The 6,441-nt window shown below is 44.2% G+C and overlaps 1 long non-coding RNA gene across 1 annotated transcript; it reads left to right on the forward strand.

Moving 5' to 3' along the window:
• Positions 1 to 2,088: 2,088 nt before the first annotated feature.
• On the forward strand, positions 2,089 to 3,618 carry LOC127298616 (uncharacterized). The gene is made up of 2 exons (XR_007849957.1): positions 2,089 to 2,880; positions 2,976 to 3,618. It is a non-coding gene; the product is annotated as an uncharacterized lncRNA (long non-coding RNA).
• Positions 3,619 to 6,441: the final 2,823 nt, after the last annotated feature.

Below are 6,441 nucleotides of genomic sequence, written 5' to 3' on the forward strand. Positions count from 1 at the left end.
TAGATAACGAGCGTATCTTCCTTCCGCCTCCACCCTAGTGGGGTATCCCTTGTAGCTGTTGCCGCTAAAACGGTGCACCTGTCTCCGACAGTCCTCCCAGTCGTCGTAGACTCCAGGAACCCTCCCCTTGTACACGACATATGTCGTCGGCATCTCCATTCACAAGACAAGTAAAACGTTAGTACCAATGCAATGAACAAGTGCCAACTCAAATAAGAGACAAGTAGTATGAACTAAATAGCATGTGCCTCATACTTTGTTGGTCGAAATAAATAATAACATACAGGGATGGGGTCAGTGAGGCTAGGTAGGATGCACAATAGATTGATATTTGTGGCCATCACACCAAGCCTCACTGGCCCCACCCGGAGTGTACAAGTGACCGAACATTTTAATCATCGGCCAATGCAATTAAGAAGTGCGAACTCAAATAGAAGACAAGTAGTACGAATTAAATAGCGTGCCTCATACTTTGTCGGTCGAAACAAATATTAACATCCAGGGATGGAGTCAGTGAGGCTAGGTAGGATGCACAATAGATTGATACTTGTGGCCGTCGCACCAAGGCTCACTGGCTCCACCCCCGAGTGTATGATTGACCGAACATTCTAATCATCGGCGAACTCCAAATACGAGGCAAGTAGTGGTCGAGTAAATGCAAATAATTATTAAGCTATGTACGCCATAATCTTGAAATATATAGCGAAGTAAATGAAACTACAGACACATGTTCACATGCACATTCATACAACTAAATAAAAGCAACTAGTCGATTCTATGGGAATATATAACTACTATATTAAAGGGCAACAAACATCATTTTTCACAGAATTTTGAGACCTCCTCTAAATTAATCTGGTAGTAACACGTATCCCTTTTGAATGGTTTGATTTGCATATGGTTCTGTTGTGTGCAGTTTTGGTGCTCTGTAGCAACTGGACTGTTTCCTGGTGTCCGTTATATTCTTGCTGCATCCATAGTGGTGTTTACATCGCGGGGTGTTCCTAGCAGTGTTTAGAAGAGCGGTGGTCAAAGCGGTGGTGCTGAATCCCTGTCCCCCACGCGTGGGCTTTTTTATGGCCCGAGGTGTGCTATCTTTTCAGCTGTTTGTCTCTTCTCTGTATCTCTCATTATTTTCGAGCAATCCCCATCAGTCTCTGTCCGTTTCATCTCTTGCGACTGCGAGCAGAAATTTTCCCCCGTCCGAGCTCTCTGCTACCGCGAAATCTCCCTGGCAGAGCTCCTCCATGGCCGGCGGCCATGGTGAGGCTCGGTTCTTTGTCCGGTGTAGCGGCCGGCTGCCCCATCGGCGCGGCTCTGGCTGACGGCGACTGCGAGCAGAAACTTCCTCCGCCCGGCCTCTCCCTTGCCGCGAGATCTCCCTCGCAGAGCTCCTCCGTGGCCAGCGGCCATGGTGAGGCTCGACTCCAGCTCCGGTCCGGTACAGCAATCGGCTGCCCCCTGGGCGCTGTTCTGGCCCATGGCGACTGCGAACAGGAATTTCCCTCCGCGTGTGCTCTCCCCTGCCATGAGACCCGTTGGCAGAGCTCCTCTGCGGCCGGTGGCCATGGTGAGGCTTGGGTCCTGCTCCGGTGTAGCGGCCGTCGACGAGGTGCTCCGGCTCCCCGACGAAGTTCCTCACCTGGAGGTCCCTGTGTGTTGCTTGAGTATGGGTGGTCTGTATCTCTATGTTACATGGTACGGGGATACGGATACGGGGATACGAATACGGTGATACGGTGAAACGGCATTTTCTGAAAATAGACTTACGGGGATACGGCAAGTATATGCATAATTTCATTAGAAATCAGAACCAGTAACCAATATTATAGAGGATGAGAAAATTAATGTTAATGAAATAGCCTAGTTTTTTTTCCATTCGTGGTGATCTGAAGGAGTAGCTGGCTTTTCTAGTCCCAACACGTTGTATGCACAACAGCATGAGGCCTTGATTTGGGCTGTGGCTCGAGCGGTACATGCAACAGGTCCGGCACGTATCCCACACGTTTTTTGGTGTATCCCCGTCTTGGTGCAGTATCCTGCACCGATACGGCACTTATGGGACGTATCCCTGCAACATAGCTGTATCTTGGAGAGGAGTGGCTCTCAACGACGCAGTTGATTCGCTGCTTTATGTCCCGTGGGATTTTTGAGCCTTGGTTGTTTCATTGTCGCTGCGTGCCCGGCCGGAGGTCCCTGTGTGTTGCCGAGTTCGGCGGCGGCAAGCCATGGTGCTATGTCGTGGCGGTCGGGCCGCATGGCGAACGTGTGAACAATTTGTGTGTACTATGGTTGATAATGCAGCGGCAGCGTGGACGGCCAAGTTCTGCGTGCCTATGCCGGTCGTGCATGCTGCCACCGATGCGCTACAGTTGGAGATCGCTCCGTTCCGGGCGCGGTATTTGGTCTGGACCATACCAACCCTGCACAGCTTCCCACGACCAGTGGAGATGGAGCCGGGCCGAAAGGTTTCGCGGCGGCCAATCCGTTGAGGAGTGGCGTCCCTTCCCTGGTGCCGTGCGGTCCGGTCTTGGCGACGCCAACTCCACGCAGCTCGCCGGAATCGGCGGAGATGGAGCGGGGGCGGGTACAAAATAAAGATAAAGTGGGGGATCCAGGGGAGTTCGCGGCGGCCGACGAGAAGGATGCACGAGCCTCGCGGGAGTGGGTGCGACGGAGGCATCGGCGTTTGCGAGGCACGCCCTGCCGCGGGTGATGTGGTCGCGGCGACCGTACCAGTTCGTGTCTGGAAGTATAACTGTTGGTTGCCCGAGACTCATTGCCATCGTAGGTGCGCAACGCCTTGCCATCCTGTGAGGCTGTGACCCCGGTAGCTGAGACCGTCATCCTCATGGCGCAGAAGTTCAACACGACTGTAATGTAAGTTGTGTGAATATATTGCTACTGTCTGCCAGTGTGCCAGTGTTGAAATTAATCTGTTCATTCAGTTATATGATGCTTTGTTTTGGTTTCAGGGTGGTGTGCCAGAGGTCTGGCTGTGCTGTCTTGCCTCACCGACATGCTACTGCCGCTATTTGCCGACGCCAGTGAGCAGCGGCAACACCAACATAGATGATGTATAGCAGATATGCGACGATTGCCACCAACGGGTAAGGTAAGGAATTCCATAATCAGCAAAGTATTGTTAGTTATTACCACTGTCTGAAACTTTCCATGGGAGGTTGCATATTTTACTCTGGTGCCCATTCCCAGGTGTTCTAATGTGTTCTTAACATCTGCTGGCGCTAACTGATTTTATTTTGGACTTGATTTGTATTCTAGGACGATGCACCTTCGATATGAAATCAGTTCATATATATTTTGATGAGGAGTTTCTATCTTTGACGAGTTTAATACATTTATCTGAATCTGTTACAGCGGACTTTGCACCGCAAAGTAGTTTATTTAATAGGCTCTTTTCAGATTAATTATTGTAAAGAGTGGTCGGATTCAGCATGGAGTAGTAGGGTGGTTCTTCAGTGCTTTTGATTGATACCATTGTTCTTTCGACCCATTGTTGATTTTCAGTTCCAGTCACGAATTGAGTAGCCGGACTACTGATAATTGTGGTTGATGTACGTATATGCAGAGTTCTGAATTCATGTATTAATTGTACAACAGGCCTGTGAAGATGCACACATTTATTGTGAATTCTTTTTTTTCGTCCTACTGAATTGTTATAAGAAGCATTTAGGTACAAGAATTTCTTCCTTGGTTATTGTAACCAGCTGACTGTTTACTGTTCTTTTTTTCTTCTGAAATTAGCAGAAACAGACATGTCTGTTGCATTATCTCTGCCTAATGCTAAGCTTAATCAGATTGATCATCTTTGCAAGGTGAACTATTATACGTTATCTGAGAAGATATTAATGTAGTGTTCCATAGATAATGCAATTATATTTATCTCTTTCACTATTAATGCAGGGCCACAATAACAAAAAAATCATGCAATTTATATTTATCTCTTTCACTATTCATGCAGAGCCCCAGTAACAAAAATAATCATTTTAGTGGAATGATCAGTGGTTATCACATTTTCTTGGTAACTCATCCAACATTTTCAGCATGCCTAGATGCAATATATAGTCAGGTGCAGTGTGATTGATTTTATTTACTTTGGCTTAGTGATCTTTCCCTTGTGTGGATTTTCTTTGCTGCACAAAAAAAACCAAGATGGTGACTAATATCAAGGTGTTTATTTCTTTATGCGCACTCTAACTGGTTGGAGAAAGATATTTATTGAACCTGACCAATGCAATGCTACATTTTCACGTTTACTAGAAATGCCAAAATGTATAATATTCATAATACTGACAATTCTACTAATGCATTCCTTTTGTGGGAGGCTGCTTCTTCACCATCTTGACAATTTTTTTCCCATTTTACATGTGGGTATGCATAATTCTTCTAGATAGCAATCAGATCTTGCTTAGCTTTGCTGTTCACGGATGGGTTCTGTTTCTTGTAATGTGAAGTTCTGTTTTTTGTAATGTGAAATAATTTACTTCTGCATATTAAAAAAATGGGTTTGCTTTTAAAGGACATTGGGCACATTTTGTACCGAGCAGGTCACAAAATTCTTTTTTCGACATGGATCTGCAAAGTTTCAAAATGCCAGATAGCAATCGGATCTTGCTAAGCTTTAGTGCTCTCATATTAGTTCCAGTTTCTATAATATGAAATAACTTCTTTGCATGCTGAAACTTTGTTGACTTCCTTTCCAGTCTATTGATTAATTTGGCTGCTCTAAAAATCAGCTCATAGGATAGTGTAAGAGAGAACATTCTTTTATTCACGATTAGTGAATTATTGATTATAATATTGCCCTTATTATGGTTCTTAATCTGCGTCCTTATCTTCCTAAGCTAAAAGCTCTGTTCTTTCTTTTTTTGGCTGACATCCACTGCTCATGAGGTGAGTTATCATCTTGTATATTTATCAAGCTAAGTATGTTTGTCATTCTGGATGTGGTATAATTTATTTCAAAATAATGAGTTTGACCACACATCAATCTTGCATTGACTAGCTAACTATCACTCATGACTAGAGTAATTCGATACCATGATATATTATTTTCTAAGTGGCTGGTATTCTAATCCAGTAGTAGGAGCCATCCACAATAATTGAAATGCAGTGCTATGATGCCGGTGAGGTGAGCAAACTCATTTCTAGCATGAAAAGGATGTTGGTATAAAACTTCTTTATGGCGATGCAAATAATTGCGATTGGTATTGGTGTCCAAATATAGCACTAGAGCCAAGACAATCTTCTTTCTTATATATTATATACTGTTAATTAACACTAATAGCTTATTTCTCTTACAATTTATCTGATCCTAAATTGTTCTCGGGGTCCATGGTTTGTCGTATAGATACATGGCATCCACAACAACATTTTGAGTGTGACACCAAAAAATCTAGCAACTTCCGTAACTATATTGCTAAATACCATTTCGGAACTATGAACATGTTTCAATGTCTATAATGATATTCCTCCTTTTTTTTAGCATCTCATTGCGTAGTTTCTACGAACATCGAAGGTTGCAGTAATTTTTCCTTGTCATTTTTGGTTTATATAAAGATCATAGTGGAACAACTGCATGCTTTGGTTGATACGAAATTCTGAATCAGGACTGGTAACTAAGCTTGGAACTATTATCCAGTTCCTTCATTGGTACGAAACAATGTATTAGCTAACAAATTGATAGGTGGTGGACATGTAGTCTATTTCAACTTAAGATGTTACTCCCTTTCGATTACTTCGCCATTCTTTTACTTTTTTTTATTTGGTTCTCTATAAAAGGGGATATCTTGCACATATGGTAACAGATTTTTCCGTAGGATAGAAGCGTGGTTGTGAGCCAATGTAAATATCTACCTTTTCTATCTCACACACTAAGTTCACTGCAAAAACTTCCAAGTATGGTAGCCAGACCATTTTGGTTGATCAGGTTCATTATACAAATAATTGACCATGTTCTTCCATATTGTCAATCACGGTCTCGGCAGTAATATATCTCCGCCGGCAACTTTTATCCATATGCAAGTTAATTGGACCACAATGTAAGTGACATATTCATGCCATCTCACACATTGCCATCAGTTAGCCACGGCATAGGCGCGGCGTGCCGCCGCACCCAGCCATTGCTAGTAGCAATTATTACAGTACGGAAGTTCAAGGACATATCGTTCAAGCTTTAGCAAGTGTTCCCGTCGTAGGATCAGGTTGTACGCCTAGGGGGGGAATGGACGGCAGCCCTCAAGCGAGTTGAACGGCCTCTCATCACGCGACATCTCCAAGCGGAGGTCTATCTCGTCATTAGGTGGTAGACCATAGCCGTAGAAGAACTCGCCAGACCTATTGTTGACATCCTGCAGGATTATCGTGCAAATGAACTGCTGGATGCGACCCCAGTTCTTTCTAATCTCTCTATCAGGGACA

The sequence above is a fragment of the Lolium perenne genome, chromosome 5 (genome assembly GCF_019359855.2).
Source record: "Lolium perenne isolate Kyuss_39 chromosome 5, Kyuss_2.0, whole genome shotgun sequence".
Taxonomy (NCBI): Eukaryota; Viridiplantae; Streptophyta; class Magnoliopsida; order Poales; family Poaceae; genus Lolium; species Lolium perenne.